At 36.6% G+C, this 12,957-nt stretch overlaps 1 protein-coding gene across 11 annotated transcripts in view; it reads left to right on the top strand.

Annotated features, from left to right (window-relative positions):
* Positions 1-12,957, top strand: part of MAST2 (microtubule associated serine/threonine kinase 2) — a 208,289-nt gene that overhangs the window by 156,611 nt on the left and 38,721 nt on the right. The window lies entirely within an intron of this gene.

Here is a 12,957-nt window from a genome sequence, read left to right as displayed (position 1 = left end):
ATGGAATCTGTAGTCCTGTCCCTTCTTTAATTTCTAACATTAGTGATTTGTGTCTTCTATTTTTCTTAGCCTGGTTGGAGGTTTATCCATTTTGTTGGTTTTCTCAAAGACCCAGCTTTTTTTTTTTTTTTTTTTTTTTTTTTTTTTTTAAAGATTTTTATTTATTTATTTGACAGAGAGAAATCACAAGTAGATGGAGAGGCAGGCAGAGAGAGAGAGAGAGGGAAGCAGGCTCTCTGCTGAGCAGAGAGCCCGATGTGGGACTCGATCCCAGGACTCTGAGATCATGACCTGAGCCGAAGGCAGCGGCTTAACCCACTGAGCCACCCAGGCGCCCCTCAAAGACCCAGCTTTTAGTTTTGTTGATTTTTCTCTGTTGATTTCCTGTTTTTGAATTTATTGATTTCTCCTCCAGTATTTATTATATCTTTTATTTACTTTAGTCTTAATTTGCTCTTTTTTTAGTTCCTTAAGGTGGAGGCTTAGATGATTAATTTTAGATCTTCTTCCTAATATATGCTAATACTATATATATATATATATATATATATATAAAATAATTTCATGCTATGACTTTCAAAGCTGTGTTTCACTGCACTTAACAAATTTAGGCAAGCTGTAACTTCATCGTCATTTAGTTAAAAATATTTTTAATGTATTAATTTATTTATCTTGAGATTTCTTTTTTGACTTATGTATTATTTTAAGGTGTGTTTTTAATCTCCAAGTATTCTGCCATTTTCCAGTTATCTTCTGTTCTTGATTGCTAATTTAATTCTATTATGATCTGAAAGTAGACATTTTATGATTTCTGTTCTTTTAAATTTGTTCAGATGTGCTTTATGGCCCAGAATGTGGTGTGTCTTTGATGAATGCTCTGTGTGATCTTGAGAAGAATGTGTGTTCTGCTGTCATTGGATTTAGTCCATAGATGTTACTTATGTCTAGATGATTGATGGTGCTACAGAGTTCAATTATGTCTTTACAGATTCTCTGTGTATGTAAATGTGGAATTGCTGAGTCATGGAATATACTGTATAAATTTTGGGGATAAGATTAATAGATCTGTGGTCATGCAGATTTATATGATGTTTAAATATCACCTGATTTTAAACTAGTATACTGGGACTTAGAGGGTGACTTCCTTGAACCTTTGGAGCAATCCCCAGTAATTCATTCCTCTTTACTCCCTAACACTTACAGCCTCCTCACTCTATCTTCCTTGAATCCACTAGGGCTAATTTCATTATCCCTCATTCCTGTTACTGTCGATCACTACAGGAATCCCCTGGCACCCCCCTCTCCCATCTCCTACACTCTTAATTCCCAGAAGTCTCTGAATATTCCCTGTCTTGTCCTTTTTTCTTAACGCTCTCTGACTCTTGAAACCCTTCCAGTGTACCTTCTGGAGTTTATTATCAGCAAAATCTCCTATATGCTCAGTCTTATTCTAATGCAATCTTGTAGGAGAGGGAGAGGTTAGAACAGATTGTCCTGCAGCCCTCTCAAGTGTTAGCTCTTACCTATCCCATGACCTTATACCATTGGACCTGAAAGGAAGAGGAAGTCGTTCTCCTTATCTTTTCATTATTATCTTTCTTAATGTCCCCAAACTTTGAATCGTTTTTAAAAAGATTTTATTTATTTGACAGAGAGACATCATAAGTAGGCAGAGAGGCAGGCAGAGGTGGAGTGGGAAGAAAGCCCCCCGCTGAGCAGAGAGACAATGCGGGGCTCCATGCCAGGACCCTGAGATCATGACCTGAGCTGAAGGCAGACGCTTAACCCACTGAGCCACCCAGGTGCCCCCAAACTTTGAATCTTATACTATTAAATTCTATCACTACCCATCATTGCAGTTTTAAATATCTTAGCTTTTAACTCTGTTACTCTTCACCTCTAACTCCTAGGGTTTTTTTTAAGATTTTATTTATTTTACACAGAAAGAGAGAGAGACAGTGAAAGAGGAATACAGGCAGGGGGAGTGGGAGAGAGGGAGGCAGGCTTCCTGCTAAGCAGGGGGCCCAGTGTGGGGCCTGATTCCAGGACCCTGGGATCATGACCAGAGTTGAAAGCAAATGCTTAATAACTGAGCCACCTGGGCACCCCTAACTCCTGTTATTCTTGATGTTTTGATTACACTCGTTGATTGTTCAGTTGTTTGAACTCCTGTCTTCCAGTGAGCTTTTCTTCCATAGTACCACAGTTACTTAGGCCATGTGTGCATAATTTTAGTTTTATTTTTCTTGCTGCTCTCCAAGCACCTCCAGTCTTTCTACCTGTGTCATCTAGAAACCTCAACCCTCCCAGACCAAACATTTGATTCCAAGATCTCTAATCCTTGAGACCTTTAAGTATATTAAGTTTGGGATGCCTTCTAAATACTGATATGGGTAATTCAATGCATTAGGCTGGAGAATACCTGAAAGAGAACTTAAGGAGTCGGCAGAATACCTACCCCACTTCTAGGGCTTGCTAGGGCTTGATGCAAAGGGATGTGTGAAAGCAAACACTTATTACTCAAAAGAACTTCAGGGGAAGCTGTGTATTCAGGGAGCAGTCAAATTTCACCTAGTAAATACGTTAAGGGCTGTATTAAATATATGTACAAGGTGCTTGGGAGTACAAAAGCAAGGATACACTGGCAGTTGCAAGACCAGTTAGGAGATCATTGAGGTTATCAAGGTGTAAGGGAATGTCAGAAATGGAGAAAGTATTTGAATATGAGAAAAATTAATGAAGTTAAATAAGCAGGGATTAGAATCAATTATCTCCAGATTTCCTGCTTGGGTGATTAATGAGTAATAATGCCCTTAGCTTAAATAAAGAATATTGAAGAATCAATGTAAGGGAAGGAAAAAGGAGATCCCAGAGGCAAATCTATGCCTATATGGACCCTTGATTTATGATGAAGGTAACACTGGGGCAATTGTATGTCCATATGGAGAAATTGAAAGATTTAACTCTTTACAGGAATTAATTCCAAGTGAATTTTATATTTTTTTTCAGTCTCATTAAGGTATAACTGATAAATAAAATTATAAGACCTTTAAAGTATACAGCACAATGACCTGATATACACTGAGTTGTAGTTTTGATTTGAAAGTCAATACCCTCCAGTTCCATCCGTGTTGATGTAAATGGTGGGTATTCATCCTTTCTAATGACTGAGTAATATTCCATTGTATATATGAGCCACATCTTCTTTATCCATTCACCTGTTGAAGGGCATCTTGGCTTCTCCCACAGTTTGGCTATTGTGGACATTGCTACTATGAACATTGGGGTGTAAGTACCCTTTTCAGTATATCTGTATCTTTGGGGTAGGTACCCAGTAGTGCAATTGCTAGGTTGCAGGGTAACTCTATTTTTACCATCTTGAGGAACCTCCATACTGTTTTCCAGAGTGGCTATACCAGCTTGTATTCCCACCAGCAGTATAAGAGGATTCCTTTTTCTCCACATCCTCACCAACATTTGTTGTTCCCTATCTTGTTAATTTAAGCTATTCTGACTGGTGTAATGTGGTAACTCATTGTGGTTTTGATTTGTATTTCGCTAATGGCTAGGGATATTCCCTGTTCTTTTTGTTTACATGTTTCATTATAACTTGTTTCTCTGGCATGGATGACTCTTTGCCTTTGAACTATCTCTTGCAACTGCTAAACTGCTTGGTAAAGTTGAAAAAAGCCTGCCTTATAGGCTGCTGAGTTTTCTGTCTTGATGAGATTTTTTTTTTTTAAGATTTTATTTATTATTTGACAGAGATCACAAGTAGGCAGAGAGGCAGGCAGAGAGAGAGGAAGGGAACTAGGCTCCCCACTGAGCAGAGAGCCCAATGTGGGGCTCGATCCCAGGACCCTGGGATCATGACCTGAGCCGAAGCCAGAGGCTTTAACCCACTGAGCCACCCAGGCACCCCTTGATGAGATTTTTTTTGTCCAGTTACCCATTTCTGGCCGTTTTTAAGAAAGAGGTTTTTGTTGTTGTTGTTGTTGTTGTTGTTTTGAAGAGTTCTTCCGAATAATGTGATTTTTTAATAATTAAATATTTGCTTCAAAATTTCAATATTCTAACATCTTAATCTTCTTATTTTTTTTTGAGTTTTTATTTACATTCCAGTTAATTAACATAGAGTGTAATATTAGTTTTGGGTGTACAATGTAGTGATTCAACCACTTCCGTATTCTTTGTGACAAGTGCACTCCTTAATCCCCGTCACCTATTTAACCCATCCTCCTACCTACATCCCCTCTGGTAACTATACATTCGTCATAGTTAAGGGTCTGTTTCTTGGTTTGCCTTTCTCTCTCTCTTTTTCCCCCTTTGCTCATTTGTTTTGTTTCTTAAATTCCATATATGAGTGAAATTATGTGGTATTTGTCTTTCTCTGACTTACTTTGCTTAGCATATTCTCTAGCTCCATCCATGTTGTTGCAAATGGCAAGATCTCTTTCTTTTTTATGGCCGAGTAATATTCCATGGTATGTATCTACTGTATCTTCTTTAAGACTTGGAAAAAGCTGGGGTAGGGAGAAGAAAAAAGACAGAAAAAACCTTTGATAAACTCACTTTGGGTGAATACATTCTGACTTTTTTATGGTCTTATGAAGGCCCTTATCACCTTTCATTTGACTTATCAAAGAAACTCCCTAACTCCTTTTTTCTTTCTACTCAGTCCATTCTAAATTTTGAAACTGGACTTTTTCCCTAATATATCACTTTTTACCCATCATTCTGCTACTTAGAATTTTTGAATAACAGTATTCACCAAAGTGGTTCTCTAAACACCATCCATTTGGGCATGGGGGGAAATACGAAAACTTACTTTTTTACCATGAAAAATGAAAATTAAATCAGGGTTTACTAGCATTTAAGTATGGATCCACACAGGTACTACCCACATTAGACCCATGTGTTAGCCTGTGTCATAAACTGTACATAACCTACCATGAACAGAGTTGAGTTCCCCTCTACACCCTCAGTCACCATTTTCCTTGAACATATTGCAGCTTACAGGTGCACTTCCACACCTCCCCCAAGTTTTTGCTATTACTTAAGTCTCTTTTAAATTCCAATATTAGTGTACAGTGTTAAATTAGGTTCAGGTGTACAATATGATTCAGCAATTCTGTACATTTAGTGTTCAGCAGAATAAGTATGTACTCTTCATCTGCTCAGCTTTTTAATCCATCTCCCCACCCTGGTAACCACCAGTTTGGTCTCTTACAAGTGCATTTGTACAGAACCTTGTAATACAGTGTGGAGGGAGGCTTTGAAATGGTTTGTGTAAGAAGGAAATTTACTGGTTGTCTTACGGCAAATTACTTAAAGAATGGTCAAACTAAATGTTGTAGCAGTTTTCTTTTACAAAATGTCAAGTCTTCCAAATTTGCAGAACTTGTCTCTGCTAACAAGTGCTTTTCAGTAGTATGCTGCCTAGAAGTTGAGGTGGGAAGTAGGCAGCAGTGACAAATACACTTAGTCTATCTGTTCAAGGTGAAGATAACGTGTAGCAGTGAGTGAAAAAGTAGCTTCATTTTGAAAGAAAATTTGTGCCATGGAGAGAGCATTGTGAAAATGGATATTTGGAAATGTTCCCATTTGTATGTGATTTTATTGACAAAAATGATGCCATTTATTAAAACAGATACATCTGCCTCATGGAATGAGTTGGGAAGAATCAATTTTCTGGAAGAATCTATGTACAAACATTTCCTTGAATGTTTGGTAGACTTGTCCAGTGAAGCTATGGGGCCTGGAATTGTCTTTATGTGTATGTTTTAAATAATAAATTTAATTTCTGTAATAGATTACAGGGCTATTCAGGTAACCTATTTATTTGTGAATGAGCCTTGGTAGTTTGCATCTTGAAGAAAATTTTCAATTTTCAGTTTCATTTAAGTTGCCAGTTGATATAAAGTTGTTCATAACATTGCCTTATTATTTTGATATCTCTAGAATCTATAGGATATCACCTCTCTCATTCCTGATGTTGGTAATTTGTGTTTTCTTTCTCTCTTTCCTAATCAGTCTGTCTGTAGTTTATTACTCTAAAATCTGTATATGGTTTTATTAATTTTCTCTGTTGTGTTTTTTTTATTGGTTTCTCCTATGATTTTTGTGATTTCCTTTATTCTGAGTTTCATTTGCTTTCTTTTTTCTAATTTAAGATAGAAATTTAGGTCACTGAATTTAGTCCTTCTTTTTTAATATAAGTACTTAGTGATACAGTTTTCCCTGTAAGAACTGTTTTAGCGGTTTCAGATGTTAGGTTTTAATTTTTGTTTAGTTTAAAGTATTTTTCTAATTTCCTTTTTTATTTCTTTCAGTTATTTAGAAGTATGTTGTTTAGTTTCCACAGATTTGGGGATCTTCCTGAGATCTTTCTGTTACTGATTTTTAATCAATATATTTGTCTGGAATTCTTTTAAGTTTGTTGAATCTTGTTTTATGGTCCAGAATATGATTATTCTTAGTAAATGTTCCAAGTTCACTTGAAAAGAATGTATATTCTGCTTTTTTTCTTTTAAGTATTAATTAGGTCAAGTAGGTTGATAGTGTTTTTCAGGTGTTCTATATCCTATCAGTTTGTCTCTTCCCCCATTTATGAATTTGTTTAATCATTTATGTCATAAACAATATGATCCATAGACATTTATTTCATAGTATAACTTTTATAGCATTAGAATATAATGTAATATTATATAAATATTTGTAATCTATTAATAATTCATTTTGTTTCAAATTGTTCTAGCTTTGGCCATTTGGAGTTATTTCATTAGGCTGCTGTTTCACTTGGCATACCCCAGCAGTGTGGTTTTTGCTTGGTTTTTGTTTTTATTTTTTTAAAGATTTTGTTTGTTAGATGCAGCAGCAGAGGGAGAGGGAGAAGCTGATCATGACCTAAGCTGAGGGCAGATGCTTAACAGACTGAGGCACCCAGGCACCCCTCTCTTAATAATGTCTCTTGTAGAGCAGAAGTTTTTACTTTTCATGCAGTCCACTTTTTTTTTCTTCCATTGATTGTGCTTTTGGTTTCATATCGTAACGGTTATCACCAAAGCCAGTATCACCTTGATTTTCTCCTTTATTATCTTCTAGAAGTTTTGTGTTTTACATTTACGCAAATGTTACATTAGGATCATTTACCTTATCAATGTTGAGTTAGTTTTTGTGAAAGGTTGTGTCTAGATGCCCTTTTTTTGCATATAGATGATTAATTGTTCCAGCACCATTCATTGAAAAGACTGTCCTTTCTCCTTCAAACGCCTTTGTTCTCTTGTCATATATCAATTGACTACAGTTGAGTTTGTTTCTGTATGCTCTGTTCCATTTTATTGATCTCTATGTCTGTTCTTTCACCAATACCACATTGTCTTGATCACTGTAACTTTTTAGTGAGGTTTTAAAAAATTCCAGTATAATTAACATGCAGTGTCATATTAGTTTTAGGTATATAATATAGTGATTCAATAATTCTATACCTTACTCAGTATTCATCACAATAAGTGTTCTCTTCAGTCCCCTTCACCTGTTTCACCCATCATCCCACTCTTCTCCCCCCACCCCTGGTAACCACCTGTGTATTCTCTGTATTTAAGAGTCTCTTTTTTTGTTTGTCTCTGTTTTTCTTTGTATATATCTTAATTTCCTCATATGAGTGAAATTATATGGTATTTTTCTCTGATTATTTCATCTAACATTATACCCCCTAGATCCATTCATATTGTTGCTGATGGGAAGATTTCTTTCCTTTTTATGGCTGAGTAATATTCCATTGTTTATACCTCATCTTTATCCATTCATCTCTTAGTAAACAGTGCTTGGATTGCCTCCACATTTTGGCTATTGTAAATAATGCTACAACAAACATAGAGAGGTACATATATCTTTTCAAATTAGTGCATGACGGTTTTTTTTTTTTTTCCTCCAGATCCTTGTCAACACCTGTTGTTTCTTGTGTTGTTAATTTTAGCCATTCTGACTGGTGTGAGGTGATATCTCATTGTGGTTTTGATTTGCATTTCTCTGATGACTAGTGATGTTGAGTTTTATAATGAGTTTCAAAGTCACATAATGTCAGTCCTCCAACTTTGTTCTTCAGTATTATGTTAATTTCCTGGTTATTTTTCCTTTCCATATAAACATTAGAGACGAGCTTGCTGAGATTCTGATTGAAATTGCATTGAATCTGTAGATCAAGTTGGAAATAATTGACATCTTAGCAATATTGAATCTTCCAATTCATGAACATGCAGTACTTCATTTATTTAGGTCTTCAATTTCTTGCATTATTATAGTTTGCAGAATATAGTGTATATATTTTGTTAGATTTATACATATTTCATTTTTATGTTAAAGTTAATTGTGTTGGGGCACCTGGGTGGCTCAGTGGGTTAAAGCCTCTGCCTTCGGCTCAGGTCATGATCTCAGGGTCCTGGGATCGAGCCCCGCATCAGGCTCTCTGCTTAGTGGGGAGCCTGCTTCTTCCTCTCTCTCTACCTGCCTCTCTGCCTACTTGTGATCTGTCAAATAAATAAATAAAATCTTAAAAAAAAAAAAAGTTAATTGTGTTAATTGTCTTGTATATTTTTTTAAAAGATGGTTTTTTGTTTTTGTTTTTTTGAGAGAGAGAGAGCGGAATGAGGGGCAGAGGGATAAGCAGACCCCCCGCTGAGCAGGCCTGACATGGGGCTGGATCCCAGGACCCCGAGGTCATGAACTGAGCCAAAATCAGACGCTTAACCAACTGTGTCACCCAGGCGCCCCTTGTGTATAGTTTCTAATTTCTTGAATTTCAAGTTCATTGCTGGTATAAAGCAAAGCAATTGACTTGTATATTAGCCTTGTATCCTGTGACTTTGCTGTATTTGCTTATTAGTTCCAGCAGTGATTTTTTTTGCTTTCTTCTTTTTCTTTTTCTTCTTCTTCAGTTCTTTGATTCAGTTCTTTATTTCTTCTTCTTTGATTCTCCATTTAATTTTTTAATCTTTATATAGACAATCCTATCATCCACAAACAGAGATAGCTTTATTTATTCTTTCCCAGTGTATTTACCTTTACTTTCTTTCTTATTGCAGGGCACGTGGGTGGCTCAGTCTGTTAAGCATCTGACCCTTAGTTTTGGCTCAGGTCATAATCTCATGGTTGTTAGATGGAGTCCCGGGTGGGGCTCCGTGCTCATTTTGGAATTTGCTTCAGATTCCCTCTCCCTCCTCACCTCCCCCGCACTTGTGAGTGCATGTTTTCCCTCTCTCTCAAATAAATAAATTTCTAAAAAATCTTATTGCACTGACTACAGCGTTCAGTATGAGTTGAGTAGGACTGGTGAGAGGGGACATTTTTGCCTTGTTCCCAGTCCTGAGGGGAAAGCATCCTCTTTCTCACCATTAAGTCTGATGTTAGCAGTATGTCTTCTGTAGATGTTCTTGCTCAGGTTGAGGAAGTTCCTCTCTATTCCTAGTTTGCTGAGAGTTTTATCAGGAATGGGTTTTAGATTTTGTCAAATACCTTTTCAGAATCAATTCTGAAATTATGTGGGTTTTTTCTCTTTAGTCTGTTGTGGTTGTGGATTATAGTGATTGATTTTCAAATGTCTGATCAATCCTGCATACTTGGAGTAAATTGCACTTGATTGTGGTATGTAGTTTTTTATGCATTGTAAAATTTATATTTCTAATGTTTTGTTGAGAATTTTACAACTATATCCATAAGAGATACTGGTCTATAGTTTTCTTTCCTTCTAATGTTCTTCTCTGGTATCTGTATTAGGGTAATACTGGCCTTATACAATGAGTTTAGGAAGTGTTCTTTCCCCTTCTATTGGAAGAAATTGCAGAGGTACCAGTTTTTCTTTAAATGCTTGATAGAATTTATCAGTATGACACACGAAACTGAGTTTTCTTTTTTCAGGAGTTACAATATGGCTTCAGTTTCCTTAATAGGGTCTTTTTAACCCAATTTGACAATCTCTGCCTTTTATTTGGGGCTTTTAGACGATTTATATTTACTGTTGTTTATACGGTTTGGTTTAAAACTGTCATCTTCCTACTTGTGTTATAATTGTTCCATCTGTTTTTTCTTCTTCTTGCTCTTTTTCTGCTTTATTTGGGGTCGAATGGTTTTTATTCCACTTTATATCCTTTACTGGCTTATGAGCTATAACTGTTACTTGGTAGTTGCATTGACATGTGCAATATATATCATATTATACCTCTTCACAGATAGTATAAGAATAACACCATTCCATTTTCCCTCTGATAACCTGATGCTGCTTTCAAACTTTTTATTCTCACATGTTGTAAATACCCTACCACTTTATTATTATTTTTGTTTAAATATTTGTTATTCTTAAAGAGATTTAAATAACAAAAAAAATCATTGTTTTCCCACATAGTTAAATTTTCTACTTTTCTTCATTCTTTTGTGTCGATCCATATTTTAACTTGGTATCTTTTTCTGCCTAAAGGACTTTTTTTTTTTAAGTTACAGTGCAATCTGCTGTTCTTGAGGATTTTTTTTTTTTAATCTGAAAAGATATTTATCTCACCTTGGTTTTAAAAAATATTTTTACTGGTGCAATGATTTTTAACACTAAATACCCAGAATTAAGCCATACTCTGGATTTGGTTTTGGACATAGCCCTCCACAAAATTATCATTACTTGAGACACCCAACTGCAAGCTTGGGGTTCCGAGGCCACCCATAATTCTGACAAAGTGGATGTAAATTCAAAGGTTCCCACTACCTCTTCAGGTTTAGTATTTCAGTAGAGTGACTCATAGAACTCAGGAAAGTATTATACTTACAAATAGAGTTTTATTATAGCAAAAAGAATATAAATCAGAACCAGCCCATAAAAGAGACTCATAAATTACAGTCTGGGATGACCCCACATGTGAAGTTTTTGGTGTGTTCTCCCCCATGATACCTGGATTTGCCCTTCTCCCAGCATATTGATATGTAGCAATATGCAGAGTAATAGCCAGGAAATTCACTGATGTTTTGGTATCCAGAATGTTCATTATGTAGGTATGATTGATGGACTCATTGCATATGTGATTAAACTCAGCCTTTCGCCCCCCCTTCCATTCCCTGGAGGTCAAACTGTTATCAAATGGCTTAGAGCACTGGTCAATCTAGAAAACCAACCATGTGGTTAGAAACCCTCTAACCACATGGTTGGTTTTCTAGATTGACCAGCCACCATCCTCAGTCATCTCATTTGCATAAAGTGTCAGGCCCCACCATGAATATCAAAGACACTTCTGTCACTTGGGAAATTCCAACATTATGATGCTCCTTCCCAGGAACTGAGACAAAAGCCATCACATTCTTTATTACACAGTAGCTGGGTATAGAATCTGGGTTGGTAGGGTTTTTCTTTTCATAATTTGAAGATATTGCTCTGTTATTGAAGATACTCTTACATTGTTTTTAATAAAAAATCTGCTAGAATCCTTATCTTTGTTCCTCTGTATATGTCTTTCCCAGCTATCACCCAACTGTTTTTAAGATTTTTATTTTTATCATGTGTTTTGAACAATTTGATTATAATGTGTTTTGGTGTAGTTTTCTTCATCTTTCTCATGCTTAGGGTTCTTAGAGACTCTTGGATATCACTTCTTCAACTATGTTTTCTGTATCCCTCACTATCTCCTCCTTTAAGGATTATTAGGCTGCTTGAAGTCATCTCATAGCTTAGTGATGCTCTGATGATGATCGTGGTGGTGGTGTTAATGATGTTGATGATGGTGGTGATGATTTGCAGTGACGTTTTTCCTCTTGGTGTTAGTTATTTTTGACACGTGTATGTTTTTTGAATCCCTGGCATTACTGTTAGCACCTGAAAGATTCTTTATGTTCTGTCCCATAACCAGCACCGCACCTGGTCCTTGGAAGGGCAGTCATTGTTCGTAGGATACCCTTTGAGGCTTTAGCGGAGGAGTTTGGGGAACCAAAAAAGGGCACTAGTGTAAAAGCTAGTGTAAAAGCACTAGCTTTACACTCAAGGATCAAGCTGAAGATATTTGTTAATTTGGGAGTGCCATTACTTTAAAAGAATAGCATTTTTTTTAAAGGCTTTGATAATTCTGAGGAGACCTGATACTTATTAAGGCCTGGCTATGGAAACAACTACTGTGGATCATTTCTCTCACACCCTGATAGCCTGTGCTAGCCAGGAGGTAAGAATAGATCATAAGAGATAATCCTAGACACAGAGCTTGGGAAACCCAGAGTTGGGGCAAGGTTGAGAGCAGACCTAGTATAAGGTGGTGTACTTCACTGAGGCTCCCAGTCAAGGGGATAAGTGGAAGCTGAAAATGACTCCTCCTAATTAGTTTTCCCATAGATAGTGTCTTTATTTATTTATTTTTACTTTTAAAAGATTTTATTTTTAAGTAATCTGTATGCCCAGCCTGGGGCTATACCCAAAACCCTGAGATCAAGACTTGCACACTCCACTGCCTGAGCCAACCAGGTGCCCTCAGAATGCCTTTATATAACTGATACAGAGGTGCTGTGTGAGAAAATGAGTATGAAGTGGGGAGGTGGACAGAAATTGGCAGAGAGGTCAGCACATCATGTAGTATGGGGCTTAACTTTGACATGGCCCTTTGGGTAGAGACACATTGACAGCTTCTGCCAGCTAGGAGTTTTTGAATACTAATCCCCATCTGGAAGTTAGGCCAGAGAAGTATGGCAGTCTTAGGTTCAAGAACTATTGTAACTAGTGCAAAGGTAAGCAATGTTTTATTTGAAACTTCTGTACTGTATTTTAGCAAGTTACAGGGAACATGTGAAAACTAATAAGGGAATGGAGGTAATTCCTATACCATGAGGAGGCTGGGCATGTTTGCAGACTTGGGGGACTTGTGTTTGGTCTCTTTTAAGGAATGCCGCTATCCTAAGTCCCCACCGGAGAACTTGAGTTTCTCTTAAGCATGCATATTT

This window comes from Mustela erminea, chromosome 10 (assembly GCF_009829155.1).
Source record: "Mustela erminea isolate mMusErm1 chromosome 10, mMusErm1.Pri, whole genome shotgun sequence".
Taxonomy (NCBI): domain Eukaryota; kingdom Metazoa; phylum Chordata; class Mammalia; order Carnivora; family Mustelidae; genus Mustela; species Mustela erminea.
Note: the sequence above shows the minus strand (reverse complement) of the source record. Positions and strands in the feature narration are given on the sequence as shown.